The following is a 16564-nucleotide window of genomic DNA, read 5'->3' as shown; positions in this document are numbered from 1 at the left end:
ACAACTTTCAGAACATTTGTATTGCAGCACACAACTATTGTATTTGCTATGTGTATCTATTGTGAACCAAAAGGCTGCAACTAACTATTCATGTAATAACCAATTATTCTGCCAATCATCTTCTAGAAATAAACAAAAAACTATTGGTCTGTAAATAGCCTGAAAATAGTAAAAAGTTTCCTCTGAGGTTAACGCTGTTGGCTCTGTTAGCACTGCCATGTTTGTCACTGTAAAGATTGTAAGTACCATTAGTTACTATTGTTGGAGATTTAAAGGGATATCTGATCCGCTTTTCAAATCTCCGCGCGTTCCTATGAAGCTGGTTATAATACAGGAAGGAATCCATATCTACAAAGTAACCGTTAACAATAATCTACTTTAATGGCAATATGACAATGCAATACAATCATTACAATACAACATGATATATTACAGTTATATTGTAATGCTTAAGGAGTAATGCCGGCTTACTCCTGCCCTAGTCCGCATACTGCAGAGCTACTTTCACCCGAGGGCAGCATGTGAAGAAGAGGCCGAACGCCAGGGATCCACCGGATATATACCAGAGTAAGAAGGAGGGGTTTGGTGTTAGGTCAGCTGGTCATCTTTTCAGGTCATCTCATTGGGAGACGCAACGCTGGCCAGCAGGAAACCAAACAGGCTCACTTTCAAACAAAAGGTCTCAAGGCCTGCATACCTACACCTACACCTCCCCCACAGAGCAATAAAACCCTGTTTACTCCAACCAGCCCAGAATGTTTATAGCCATTTGTAGTCCTTACATTTATGAAAGGATAAAACAGAGAAATCAATATAAAACACAAACACAGGTATTGTTTGAACAGTATTCACTTAACTGCTACTGTTGATAACCACCAGAGAAACCCAAGGGACCTCTCTTAACATCACAAACACTGCAGCTAGATCTAAGTTGAATGCAAATCAGGACATGCTCTCACCTTCCCCCATCTTCCTTTGTCCTCAAAAACACATGTCAACAGGCCCCAAATGCAGCTCACAGTTTTACCCAAATTATTCTCATTTTAAGCTTATCCATAGTTTGCTAACATGAATAAATACAAATATAACTCTACAAATCCCCCTTTTTATCTCCTTCTCCAGAGATAAACTTAGACAAGGCATTTTGAAATATACCCACTGTCATTATTTTCTACTGTGTCCATAAATCCATCCGAAGCTGGTATTTAGAGTACTTGAAACCTTCATGGAGACAGAACACCACTTTCCATGGCAGTGAAGGAACCATGAGGGGGTAGCTGAGTGCTAGAATCATCAGCCCTTCACGGGTGGAACTGATCAGAGCGAAGTAGACTCCTCTGCTGCCTCGACAAGTTCCCTGTGCCGTCCTGGCTTGCCGTGTCTTTGTCTCCCCAAATCCGCTGACAGCAGCTTCTGGGCTGCCTGCTAGAGAGATGTCTTCCTCCTCCTCGTCCTCCGGCCCGCTGATGGCGGCTTCCGGGTCGATGCTGTAGAGATGTCTCCAGGGTCCTCCTTCTCCGGCCCGCTGATGATGCCTCCCGGGTCGTCTGCTGTAAGGATGTCTCCAGGGTCCTGCTCCTCCAGTCTGCTGCTTCCGAGTAGTCCACGTCTGCCAGGGCCACGTCCGTCCTGATGTCGTCCCCTGGTCCTAGCAGGTGGTTTCCCCGCCGCACACTGGCTCCCGTGGTACGAGCTGTCCCCCTTTTCTCCCAGGCAGACGGCATAAGAGGTCCGCTGGGTCACTCGGTCGGGGTCGGAGAGCCTGGGGTTGAGCCACTTTGTCCTCGTGCTTCTCGGGTCCCCCTTTTGGCGCCAGTGACCTGTGTGGAGAAATCTGATACAACTCCCTCAAGCCTACGCTCAGCTGTTTTGCCCCACTTGGAGCCTGTTGGTGGGGTGTCTTGAAACAACAGCCGTCTGTGAACAGGTTTTCTAAATTAATTGTAGACCTCCTATCTGCCAGTGCAGCTTCAGAATCTTAATACTTGGACTGTGCCAACTAAATAAGAACCTCAACATCTTTAGGTAAACTAAATAACATATTTCAATAGCTCTGAATTTCTGACAAGCATCCGTGTTTATTTTTAAATGAAATCCTATTTAAAATCCAAATATAATATGAACTGCTAATGTTTCTGGTAAAGAAACACACTAATGTTATGGATTCAAAAACAACCAAAATCACGATGCTAACAAAGTGAATGATTTCCTGGTGATACTGCTTTTACCTGTCAGTGCTTAGATATTATCACGCTGAAAAAATGAATACAGAATTCCAACAAACTGTCATCAAATGTCTTTCTATTATAAATTTAGATGAAATGTATATCCCCATAATGACCTAAACAATAAAGTCTATGGCTTTTACTTCTTTACCAGGCTAGTTACATGATGTTGTCTAAATTAAATTCTGTCTCATTACATTACTATGTTTTAGCTTAACTTAACTGTAATATGTTCTTTCTACATTTCAAACCTCAGTTACTCTAATGTCTGTTAAAATATTACAAAATTGTTTAACTATCACAGGTCAACTTCTTCGGTTTCACAGTAGCCCCTTGGCCACTGCTTCTTTGTTACCTGCTATAATTCAAATCAATATTTAGAAACATCTCAACATTCATCAAACAGTATCTTATCCCCAGATATGGAGCAGGTTAATTACATTCAATGCTCAGTTTGAACATCTGGGTTGGGGCGGAAGGTTTCTGTCAATCCTTAAAAGAAAAATTTAAATTGTGAATTTTACAGCCATGTTAACATTTATACATTATACTCACTCCCCCCTTTTACACATGAAATCATGTGTAACAAAAGCCTGTAATGGGAGGGGAACAAAAACTGTCAGGTAATTGGTTAGGGACATAACGAACATTATTATCATTATTTCCACAGTGAACACTTCAGTGAAAAGAAGTGTTCCTCTCCGTCCTTCAGGCCTAAAAGAAACAGAATCTTCAGATTTTAGTTTGACATTTGCAAACCGCCAACTCATGTGAGAGGAAAATATCACATGTGCGGTTTCCCCTTTTTGTGGAATTTTTAGGAAACCTCTCGTTTCCCTTGGAGCTCCAAAATAATATGTTAGTCCAAAAACATGCTTGGTTAGTTATTGTTTTAGAATCATGCAGTTACACTGATCACATGTCGGCATACATTCACACTCACACTGTCTGGTTGTCATGTCAAGTTTGGTCAGGTTCACCCCAGAGTCAGTCATCCACAGTGCCTTGTCAAGTTACACTGTCGGTCAGGGTCAAAGGTCAGTTGGTCTCCGTCTTTTTTGGCCATGTGTCGTGCTCTGCAGAGACTTTGACATTTCAGCATAGGCCAGTATCCTTTGTCTACAAAAATATGTCACGATTTCAACTATAATTTTCAAGATGATTCATTGGGACTTCCGCCTCCCACTTTTCCTGAAACTTGGTACAAAACTCACTTCCTTCGAGTACCACTACTAATTAAAATGTCTAATGATCTATTTCAGAAACTTTTGTACAATAACTATTATCTTGAGTCAAAACATTACTAGGATCTGTGTCGCTCTGCATTTCATAGCTCATTATAATTCTGGTCTACTTAAAAAACGATGTTAAACTCTTTAGCAGTGTGTGGAACCTTGGGTGTCCGAACATGCAACAATTACTCCCTCCTTTATCAAGGATTTAAAACCGAAGTCTGGTAATAACTATGCCACAATGGTGAAATCAACACTTTAGATTGGAATTTAATATGTGGCTTGGCACTAGCCATTAATACAAACAAAGATTTGTCCTATAAAGTGGTTCCTAAAACTATCCTTTTAATGGTGATCAATATTGTAACCAATGAGATCACTACTTTATTCACACGTGAATAAAAATGTCTTAAAGAATGAATTGTTAACATGATGAAAATATTGAAGAATATGGTTCTACTCTGTCAGTGTGTTTTAGGATGATTATCATTTTACTTTAATAGTTTCCTCTTTACTGCTATTTTTAATTTACCAAATGATTAATAAATCTTTCTGTCTTTACGTATTTATGAAGTTAATTCAAGTTATTTAAATGTGCGTTTCGTGAATAAGTGTGTTTATGTGTAACTCACTCATTCCCGTTCTCCTTTCCTCCTCCCCTGGTTTTCTCAAGCCGTGACCCCGGCCTCCTCACTTCTAATCGACCATGCCAACTCCTCTGATTCTGTCTTCTCTTCAGTCCATCAGCTGTTGAATCCATCCGCTGTAACTTTTGTAGGCAGCCATTGGCCCAGTCACATCTGCAGCCCCATCATGCCACTGTTGTTGCACTCCTCCTTTACAGTCTCTCTGCTGTTTTTATGGAGGGCGGATTCTGCTCTCATGTCTATTGTGCCAAATCTCGCGGCGCAGTTCGGAACTTCATGTCCTGTTTGAGGGACCGATGAGAGTTTGCCTCTTTGTCAGCATACTGGTTTGGTTCTGGATGCCTCAGGTCGTTGTTGGTTCAGCTCTGGTTCTCTGTCTGTACGATGGAGAAGGAGGAGTCTCCTGTTGGGTTAGGTCTCGTTGTCTGCTTGGAGGGTCGGGATCAAAGCCTTTCTAACTCAGAGGGGGAGTCCAGGTCTCGGTACACATTACCTATAAGAAGTCTAGCCCACTGATGTTAAATAAATCCAACCCTTTCCACTCTGTCTCTTTCTAATCATACTATCTGTCTTAGTTGTTAAATGCCATGTAAACAACATAATTAATGTCTACTTATGATATTACAAAAACTCACTCCAAAAATTGTTTCATCCATTGTTACATATTTACCCAACACAACTCTGAAATACTTACATGTTTCCAGCATCACATATTCCACACACTATGAAAGAACATCTCCATATCTTCTCTCATTTTAAATCCCACTGTTACTTCGAACAATAGTAAACCTGCAGAGCACACCAATCGGATCACAGTAATGAAATTTGAATCAAGTGTAGGCCTATGTCTTCTTTCTGAACATTTATTTATATTGTCTACATTTGCAAACAGTTCGAGTGTAAAATGTGTTTTGCACAATGTATTTACACTCTACAGATTCTTGAGTTTACTCATCTCCTGGTGCTGTCGTTGTAAAAAATGTTCAATCCCTTATTGTTTTGTACCAGTTTACCAAACAATACCGGCCAGCAATGTAATGATTAAACTCTAAGCTCGCATAAGTTTCAAGGGTGTGATACCCCCTTTCAGCCACTATATGGCAGCAGCAGAAGTTTCAAGGGTGTGATACCCCCTTTCAGCCACTAGATGGCAGCAGCAGAAGTTTCAAGGGTGTGATACCCCCTTTCAGCCACTAGATGGCAGCAGCAGAAGTTTCCAGACAAAGGGAAACGCTCTACCTTGGTTTAATATATAACAGACCTCTGGCTTTAAGCTTTTAGCATTGGTCTGTTATTTAAACCCCAGTTTTAAACGGCGACTCGATCTGATTTATCGAGTTTCCAGGTTTTGCCGTGCAGGATTCAAACCTCGCATTCACACAAACTGCACCATCTCTACGCCACTCAGGAATAAACTACCTGCAGATCCGCGCCAAACTGCTCTATTTTACGTCACGCAGGACTTTCGTCTACCTGTCGATCAACGTTTACGTTTTGTATATAACTTTCCTAACATAGTAAAATATGCATTGTATATTCCATTTAAACTATAAAAACACTGTGAAACGCCTACAGACAATCCTAAAGTTTTAGCGTATCCAATTACAGACAGGCGACTTTCATCGTCTGCTTACCTTATTTGCAAAGTTGCAGAGTCCTGCTGATTGTCTGAGATGTTTGAAAGCGTCTGAATTCTTCCTCAGCTTCGTTATCTCTAGACGTCAGGGTCACCATTTTGTTGGAGATTTAAAGGGATATCTGATCCGCTTTTCAAATCTCCGCGCGTTCCTATGAAGCTGGTTATAATACAGGAAGGAATCCATATCTACAAAGTAACCGTTAACAATAATCTACTTTAATGGCAATATGACAATGCAATACAATCATTACAATACAACATGATATATTACAGTTATATTGTAATGCTTAAGGAGTAATGCCGGCTTACTCCTGCCCTAGTCCGCATACTGCAGAGCTACTTTCACCCGAGGGCAGCATGTGAAGAAGAGGCCGAACGCCAGGGATCCACCGGATATATACCAGAGTAAGAAGGAGGGGTTTGGTGTTAGGTCAGCTGGTCATCTTTTCAGGTCATCTCATTGGGAGACGCAACGCTGGCCAGCAGGAAACCAAACAGGCTCACTTTCAAACAAAAGGTCTCAAGGCCTGCATACCTACACCTACACCTCCCCCACAGAGCAATAAAACCCTGTTTACTCCAACCAGCCCAGAATGTTTATAGCCATTTGTAGTCCTTACATTTATGAAAGGATAAAACAGAGAAATCAATATAAAACACAAACACAGGTATTGTTTGAACAGTATTCACTTAACTGCTACTGTTGATAACCACCAGAGAAACCCAAGGGACCTCTCTTAACATCACAAACACTGCAGCTAGATCTAAGTTGAATGCAAATCAGGACATGCTCTCACCTTCCCCCATCTTCCTTTGTCCTCAAAAACACATGTCAACAGGCCCCAAATGCAGCTCACAGTTTTACCCAAATTATTCTCATTTTAAGCTTATCCATAGTTTGCTAACATGAATAAATACAAATATAACTCTACACTATTCAGCCTTCTTCATGTTGAAAGCAGAGGAAATCCCTGACTGCCACTTCATTTTCTCCTTCAACACATAACAGGCTCACTACTTACTGCACTGGCACTGCACTGTGCACCGGGCAGAAATGGTGAGCTGTGAAAATATCCAATATGAATTATATCCTCCAAATAAAACACCACTGCATACAGATATACCAGAACACCTACAATTTGTTCAGCTTTCCAATAATATGCAAGACCTCATTCGTTATGTTTGGAAACTTAGACAAAGAACATTGCTCTCTTTTATCTCTATCCTTTGATCTTTTGCTCTCCCTGAGGATAAAAAACTGAAATTCAACATGACAAGGTGAGCTAAAGGAGAAGAAGCTCAAAGTGACTTGAGAGGAAAAACTCTATGAAAATGAACTACAGAGTTACACAAGCAAGGAGTGAGTCGCAAAAAATGTCTTGAAGTGGCAGTGGAGTGAGGGAGTCTTGGCTTTGAAAATGAAAGTAAAACTGTAAAGAGAGAGAGAGAAGGAGACAAAGAGAAAGGGACAGTGGTTGAAGGGTTAAAGGCGAAGTTGGAGTCTGTGTGACAGTATCAAAGCCACAGGAGCAGCAGAGAAAAGCTGTTAACGGGAGCTCACCGTGCCTTAATCGATTATGAACTGTGCTGCAGAGCACAGCCAATCACAAGAGCTCCTGGAGACTTCTCTGGGTTAGAGCACTTACACGCTGTCTGCCGCCCGATCAGGGAGACGACACAGGGAGAGGAGAGTGAAAGAGACAGAAAGAGAAAGAGGAAAAAAACAAAGAGATGAGGAGAGAGGCTGTTGTTAGTCCGCGAGAGGGAAAAGTGGGACTTCAAGGTTATGGTTTCGCTTTTTCATCTTGGTGACCTTGAAAGTCCATGTTAAGGGTTGCTGTTTTAATATGCATCAAGGGTCCTTTTTTGGCTCCATTTCACTGTCTTATATCTATCTCCCTGATTACTTTAGGGCTGTGTTACGACCCTGGTCGTTATGTGTATTGTGTGTAGAGATTTCCTTCGAGTCTTTTAGTCCTTCAGAATTATTAGGTAGGTTTAGTAGTAGGCATGGTTAACAAAACTGTGAGTTTGTGTCTTAAGGGGGGGGGGTGTCACGGCTGCTGCTGCTGTCTGCTCGTTAACCTGTCTGGAATTGTTTTCAGCTGTGTATGTTATATGTATATGAGATGTGCCGTTGCCCGGACGCCATTGGATGCCAGTTTCCTGTCCCTCCTCCGGTAGGCGTGACCGAAGATCTGGATTGGAGCAGGTCGGACCCGACTCACCAATCCCTGCCCACACCTTCCGGGGACTCTTACAAGAGTGTGTGCATCTCAGTTAGACAGGAGAGGTCTGAATCTGTGTCAGACGTCTCTCGGTGCTCTCCTTATGTTCTGTGTAGCTCTGTGCTAGTTCAGCTACAGTGGTTAGTTAGGGTGTGTGCTTAAGTGTGTATTCTGTGATTTGTGACGACGTCGAACTTGTGCGAGACGCCTCACTATTTTAGCCTTAAGTGCCCATGACTGTGATAATCTGTGGCCTTCGTTTTGTGTAGCGTTATTTTGAACAGATAGCTGGTTTTAAGAGCCTGTATTTTTGGTTATATCATCATTTTGAGTTTATTATTAAAATCAACCTCTTACCAAGAACACCTGGTTTCGTGTTGCTTCCCTTTTACCCTAAGCGAGCTGGGGACGTAACATATTTGGGGGCTCGTCATTTCTAATCAGGTTGGTAATTTGATAAATTCGAATCAGATGGTACATTTGTAAGCTTAGGTTAAATGGCGTTATTTGGCTGTGAGTCAGTTGAATTATGTCCTTCGCTTGAAGGAATAGACAAGTGTCGAAAAGACCATTTATTTCAGATCGCAGATCATTTTAGTCTCACGGTAAAGAAAAATGTGATAAAAGATGAGCTTAAGGCTCAGGTCATAGATCAGTTGGTGGAACGGGGTGTCCTTAAGTTGTCCGGCGAATCAAAGCTGGCTGTGTCTGACGGTACCATGGCCCATATAGAGTTCACACAGGAGCTTGATGGGGAATCCCTGGCTGCTGGTGCGTCGGGAGGGCAGGATGAGGAAGGTACACAGCGGGAGACGCCGGGTACACTTCCTCGATTCGATGCGCTATCCATGGCAAGTGATGGCTCTCAAGATGTGGTGAGGATTAAAGTCTGCATAGCACGTCTTGAGATAGAGGCTAAGGAGCGGGCCGGGCAGGCACAGCTACAGTTTCAGCTGGAAATAAGGAAGCTGGATGCGCACACACACGCACCAGCCCCACCCGCAGGTATGACACCCAGTTCCACTAACTTGAATTCTGTTGGCTTTGATATTAGCAGAAATATTTCTTTGGTTCCGGTATTCCGTGAGACTGACAAACATATGTGGAGTTCGGCAGGGAAAAGGGAAGCATGTCCGATAAATGGGTCACAACATGTAAAGCGAATGATTTTGCTTCTCTGCGAGAATTGCTTCTGTTAGAAGAATTTAAGAAATGTTTGCCGGATCGTATTGTGGTGTAGAGTGTTTTACTGTTGCGAACCTGGGCATGTCATCGCCAACTGTTTGTCGCTGAAACGCAAAGAGCAGCCGCAGTCAGGCACATTTAGAGTCCTTATGAGTCCGTTATAGTCCTTCAGAGTCCGTTAGTCCTTCAGAGTCCTTATGAGTCCTTATGAGTTTGTTAGTCCTTCAGAGTCCGTTAGTCCTTATGAGTCCTTATGAGTTTGTTAGTCCTTAAGAGTCCTTCATAGTCCGTTAGTCCTTATGAGTCCTTCAGAGTCTGTTAGTCCTTGAGAGGTCAAACATTTTCTTTAGGGGGAAATGTTTGATTTTTAGTTGGGGGGGGTGTTACGACCCTGGTCGTTATGTGTATTGTGTGTAGAGAGTTCCTTCGAGTCTTTTAGTCCTTCAGAATTATTAGGTAGGTTTAGTAGTAGGCATGGTTAACAAAACTGTGAGTTTGTGTCTTAAGGGGGGGGGGGGGGGTGGTGTGTGCTCGTTAACCTGTCTGGGATTGTTTTCAGCTGTGTATGTTATATGTATATGAGATGTGCCGTTGCCCGGACGCCATTGGATGCCAGTTTCCTGTCCCTCCTCCGGTAGGCGTGACAGCAGGTCGGACCCGACTCACCAATCCCTGCCCACACCTTCCGGGGACTCTTACAAGAGTGTGTGCATCTCAATTAGACAGGAGAGGTCTGAATCTGTGTCAGACGTCTCTCGGTGCTCTCCTTATGTTCTGTGCTAGTTCTGCTACAGTGGTTAGTTAGGGTGTGTGTATTCTGTGATTTGTGACGGCGTCAAACTTGTGCGAGACGCCTCACTATTTTAGCCTTAAGTGCCCATAGTGCGCTATGACTGTGATAATCTGTGGCCTTCGTTTTGTGTAGCGTTATTTTGAACAGATAGCTGGTTTTAAGAGCCTGTATTTTTGGTTATATCATAATTTTGAGTTTATTATTAAAATCAACCTCTTACCAAGAACACCTGGTTTCGTGTTGCTTCCCTTTTACCCTAAGCGAGCTGGGGACGTAACAGGCTGTCATCCTTTAACTATACATGGGACTTTTTCTTGATGACAATATGTTGTTTGCAGGACCTTTAAAGCATGGCATCAGTAGGAGATATTAACATTTAAACAGCACATGTAATTTCACAAGGTGTGAATGGACAGATATTTGTATCATAAAACTTCTGGAAACTGTTGCTCTTGCAGAAAATATAATTTAAAAAAGTGAAAAGCCCCTCAAATAAGACTTGGATATGTCTGTAAATATAAAAAAGAAAAAAGCAAGTTAAAATATTTTTCTCTATTGAAAGATAAGTGAAATTGTAAATAGATTCAGCCAAACAGAATTTATAACCTTGTTCTGTCATATTAAATTATTTGTTTGATCTAACTATCCTTTATAGTTGGAGTCTTGACACAGTAACTGCCTCGCTCGTTGGAACAACTCACAAAGCATCTACTAAACTCAGATATGACTTGAGACAGAAGTAACTGACTAAACTTGTAAGGTCTCTTTGTGACGACTCGAGGACTAATTCAAACTTTCAAAAACTCTTTATTTTGTATATATTTGACATTTGTGACAAGTAAAAAGTTACCTCAATTTGTGTTGTTGGCTGATGACACACATTTTTTTTAGTTCAGGGGATGATTTAAATATTTTGGCAGAAAGTATTGCAAATGAAATGATCCAACTTAAAAAAAGGTTTGATGTAAATAAGTTATCTTTAACTTGAACAAAACAAGAGAAAGTCTCTGAATCTAGATTGTTGGAAGTTATAATGGATGATAAATGAACATGGAAATCACATGTGAAAAGTAAAATATCCAAAAATGTGTTTGTGTTGAACAAAGCGAAATATGTGCTTGACTACAAATCAATGCACATTTTGTATTGTTCATTGATTTTTCCATATGTACATTACTGTGGGGCAACATCTGTATCTACACGACCAGAAAAAGCAGAGATTATTTTTTTTTCTCTTTTTTATTAGGGGCAAGTAAAATAAGATTTTATTTTCCCTGCTCCTTTCCATGATGGGCTTAAAAACTGTGTACAAGTGTACATGTTTTGTTTAAAAAATAATTGCCATGAGTGAAATAAACTAATAAATACATTTATGTACAGCTGTGAGTCTTTAGTCTAAATAACAGTATGCTTGCTGTAATGGATATGTGTTAATTAGTACTGTAACAGCTCAGAACTGACTCAGTAAATTAAATCTCTGTTTATGTTTGGGTGTTACAGTGAGATCCGTACAGCAGCATGTCTGATGCCTCGACTTTGAGCCTAAACTGTTCCAATTATTTAAAACTATGGCATGCACAAATGAAACTTTTAATGTGTATGTCAACTTTTAATGTGTATGTCAATTTAATTTACTGACAATAATTGTTTCATTTAAACTATTTCTCTGTAAAGCAGGTTAATGAAGTATACCAAGTAAATATAGTTTGAATTATTGCTGAGTTTTGAAGCATTTAAAAGTCTCTAAAGTAAAATTGGGTCCAATCTACTGTAACTTTCTAATCTTATTAACTACATTTGGAATTCCTTTTTGGAAAAAATGGTAATAGAAATGTCTCTTCTCTTTGTTCTTTTTACAAGCATTATCATTGTATTTGATCTGCTCGAGTGAAAAAATAATGTATTAATGGAAATTAGTTAAACATACTTAACAAGAACTGAAACTGGACCAATGAAATTGTAGAGCAGAGAGTCCCAAACTTTCCTTTCCCTGGCCACATCAACTAGCTCTGACTGGGGGATCCCAAAGCGCTCCCAGGCCAGCGAAGAGATATAATCCCTCCACCTGGTCCTAGGTCTACCCCTTGGTCTCTTCCCAGCTGGACGTGCCTGGAACACCTCCCTAGGGAGGCGCCCAGGTGGCATCCTTACTAGGTGCCCGAACCACCTCAACTAGCTCCTTTCGACGCGAAGGAGGAGCGGTTCAACTCCGAGTCACTCCCGGATGACTGAACTTCTCCACTTATCCCTAAGGGAGACGCTAGCCACCCTGCGGAGAAAACCATCTCAGCCGATTGTATCCGCGATCTCGTTCTTTCGGTCATGACCCATCCTTCATGACCATAGGTGAGGGTAGGAATGAAAATGGCCTGGTAGACAGAGAGCTTTGCCTTCTGGCTCAGCTCCCTTTTCGTCACAACGGTGCAGTAAAGCAACTACAGTACCACTCCCGCTGCTCCGATTCTCCGGCCCATCTCATGCTCTATTGTTCCCTCACTCGAGAACAAGACCCCGAGATACTTGAACTCCTTCACTTGGGGTAAGGACTCATTCCCTACTTGGAGTGGACAGTCCATCGGTTTCCTGCTGAGAACCATGGCCTCAGATTTGGAGGTGCTGATCCTCATCCCAGCCGCTTCACACTGGGTTGCGAACCGATCCAGTGAGTGCTGAAGGTCGCAGACCGATGAAGCCATTAGAACCACATCATCTGCAAAAAGCAGTGGTGCAATCCTTAGTCCATCGAACTGCAGACCCCCTCCCCCACGACTACGCCACGAAATCCTATCCATGTATATTACAAACAGGATTGGTGACAAAGCGCAGCCCTGGCGGAGGCCAACCCTCACCGGAAATGGGTCCAACTTACTGCCAAGGACCCGGACACAGCTCTCGCTTTGGGAGTACAGAGATTGGATGGCCCTGAGTAGAGACCCCCTCACCCCATACTCCTGCAGCACCTCCCACAGTAACTCCCTGGGAACCCGATCATACGCCTTCTCCAAATCTACAAAACACATGTAGACCGGATAAGGGGCCAGGATCCTTGCGAGAGTAAAAAGCTGGTCCGTCGTTCCACGACCAGGACGGAATCTGCATTGTTCCTCCTCAATCTGAGGTTCGACAATCGGCCTGACCCTCCTTTCGAGTACCTTAGAGTAAACTTTCCCGGGGAGGCTGACTAGTGTGATGCCTCTGTAATTGGCACACACCCTCTGATCCCCCATTTTGAAAAGGGGAACCACCACCCCGGTCTGCCACTCCTTTGGCACTGTTTCCGACTTCCACGCAACGTTGATGAGACGTGTCAACCATGACAGTTCCTCAACACCCAGAGCCTTCAGCATTTCTGGGCGGATCTCATACACCCCCGGGGCTTTGCCACTGTGGAGTTGTTTGACAACCTCAGTGACCTCCCCCCGGGAGATTGGTGTTGATCCCCCGTCATACTCCAGCTCTGCCTCTACCATAGAGGGCAGAGTTGTCGGGTTCAGGAGTTCCTCAAAGTGTTCCTTCCAACGCCCTAACACTCCATCAGTTGAGGTCAACAACGTCCCATCCTTACTGTACACAGCTTGGATGGTTCCCTGCTTCCCCCTCCTGAGGTGTCGGACAGATTTCCAGAACAACTTTGGTGCCGCCCGAAAGTCCTTTTCCATGTCTTCTCCGAACTTCTCCCACAACTGCTGCTTTGCCTCGGCCACGGCTGAGGCTGCTGCCCTTCGGGCCTGTCGGTAACTTACAACTGCCTCGGGAGTCCCCCGGGATAACAAATCCCTGAAGGCCTCCTTCTTCAGTCGGACGGCTTCCCTGATCACCGGTGTCCACCAGGAGGTTCGAGGGTTACCGCCCCTTGAGGCACCTAAGACCTTGAGACCACAGCTCCCTGCCGTGGCTTCAGCAATAGAGGCTTTGAACACCGCCCACTCTGGTTCAATGTCCCCAACCTCCACAGGAATGCCCGAAAAGCTCTGCCGGAGGTGTGAGTTGAAGGCCTCCTGAACTTGGGCCTCCTCCAGACGTTCCCAGTTCACCCGAACTACACGTTTGGGCTTACCAGGTCTGTCCAGAGGCTTCCCCCGCCACTCGACCCAACTCACCACCAGATGGTGATCAGTTGACAACTCCGCCCCTCTCTTTACCCGAGTGTCCAGAACATACGGCCTCAGTTCCGATGATACGATAACAAAATCGATCATGGACCTTCTGCCTAGGGTGCTCTGGTACCACGTACACTTATGAGCATCCTTATGTTCGAACATGGTGTTTGTTATGGCCAATCCATGACTAGCACAGAAGTCCAGTAACAAACCACCACTCCGGTTCAGATCAGGGGGGCTGTTCCTCCTGATCACGTCCCCCCAAGTGTCTCCATCATTGCCCACATGTGCGTTGAAGTCTCCCAGCAAGATGAAAGAGTCCCTTTCAGGAGCCTCATACAGGACTCTTTCCAGGGTCTCCAAGAAGGCTGTATACTCTGAACTGCTGTTTGGTGCATAAGCACACACAATAGTCAGAGTTTTCCCCCCCATAACCCGGAGGCGTAGGGAAGCGACCCTCTCGTCCACTGGGGTAAACTCCAACAAAGAAGCACCCAACCGGGGCTTGTGAGTATCCCCACACCCGCCCGGTGCCTCACACCTTGGGCAACTCTGGAGAAGAATAGAGTCCAACCCCTATCCAGAAGTAAGGTTCCAGAGCCGACGCTGTGCGTAGAGGTGAGCCCAACCAGATCCAACTGGTAACGCTCCACCTCCCGCACAAGCTCCGGCTCCTTCCCCCCCAGAGAGGTGACGTTCCACGTCCCCAAAGCCAGCTTCTGTCGCCCGGGTCTGGTCCGTCGAGACCCTCTGCTTTCACTGCCACCCTTCTGGCAGCGCACCCGACCCCATCGCTGTTTCCCGTAGGTGGTGGGCCCGCGGGACGGAGAAGCGGAGGTGTTGCCCACGTTGCCTTTTCGGGCTGTGCCCGGCCGGGCTCCGTGGCAAGCCCGGCCACCAGACGCTCGCCGACGAGTCCTCCTTCTGGGCCTGGCTCCAGAAGGAGCTGTCCTTTTTTTAGGCAACATTTTACTGTAAATCTGAACAAATCTTTATGTCACTGACATCCTTGACTTGCCAGTAGTACTACTTCCTCTGTCCCCATATGGAGATAATTCTCCTCTACAGTCTTCTTATGGCTTAATTTTAAATGTAGTGCACTGTAGGGTGCCAGTTTTTAATAAATGAGATAAACTAGTTGTTCAGTTTTTCAACTGAATGGTGGCAAGCTTTCTCCTTTTCCACAATCCCCATTTTAGGCTGTTTTCTTCATCACGCATATTCATCCATCCTTGATTTAAAATATCTGCTTTGTCCATCCTGCTGCTTCATAGTAAAGGGATAGTTCGCAGGCAGTTTGCATTTGTTTTGATTTAGTAGCCCTTCAGAGGTAAATAATGAAACAGTAACAGGTTGAACCAAACAGTTTTGAAGTACAAGCAGAGTGCTGGTCAAGGGCAAACAGTCACTAACCAGAGCCGCCCCTTGCCCCTTTAAATGTCAGTTGTCTTGGAAACAGGTGCAGAAATCGAGCATTTTGGATGGTGGCTGAGCAACCGGGGAGCCACCGTTTTGCAACGCCCAAGAACAACAGCGTGCCGAAAGAATGTTGCCCCGTGGAGCCACGCTGCTCCACTGAAGCACTGAAAGATGCAATTCAAGCCAACTGGGGGGTGGGAGACCGTGAAAAGCAGCAGAGACCACCTGATGTTATAATCCTCATCTTTAGTGTAATTCATGAAAAGGATGTGTGGAAATCACAACACATGCAGGAGAAAACAGTTTCAAAATAACAGTTCTTGAAATGGACATTTCACACATGTTTCTGTTGTGAAATGTTCCTGCAGTTAAAACCAATTCCTTTAAATTCAAGCATGAATGAATACCAAAAGGCAATATTTCATGTTGAATTCTTTGGCACCAGTTCCTGAATTTGAAATTATGGAATACTGTTAAACACAGCCTTTCATTCGTTTGTATTTTTAGAGATCACATCTAACCCCACTCATCACACTCCAATTTCGTTGGAGACGACAAGAGGCACAACACTCACTGGAGGTAAAATACAGACTTATGAACTCGCTCAGAATTACTGAAGATTCTGTCTCAAGGTGAAACATTATTCACTACTGCCCCCTACTGTGAGCATACATATTAACCTGAATCCTTATATATCAAATGCTGACATTTTTAACAGAGGTGGATATCCTTTCAGTGGAACTAATGTAACTTCACTTCAATAGATGAAAAAATATGAAAGCAGCACAAATGTTAAAGGTAAAATGTGGCCAGTGACGGCCTGTATCAGATATTAGGCTCTCCCCTCAACATTAAACACTGTGACCTGCAAGTTTACATTACATTAGATCCACCTAGGACTGATTCACTACAATACGTTAATGTTAGACTTTCTTTGTTTTTTGTAAGATCTCTGACCACAACAGTTAACAACTATAAATGATGTTGCTTGTATACATTTGGACTGAAACTAGGTATATGAAATATGTAATATAAGTTGCAGGTAGTTGCTGAACATACAGCTGATGACTTGGGTTTCCTTTTAATTAGGATATGA

The sequence above is a fragment of the Gymnodraco acuticeps genome, unplaced genomic scaffold (genome assembly GCF_902827175.1).
Source record: "Gymnodraco acuticeps unplaced genomic scaffold, fGymAcu1.1, whole genome shotgun sequence".
Taxonomy (NCBI): Eukaryota; Metazoa; Chordata; class Actinopteri; order Perciformes; family Bathydraconidae; genus Gymnodraco; species Gymnodraco acuticeps.
Note: the sequence above shows the minus strand (reverse complement) of the source record.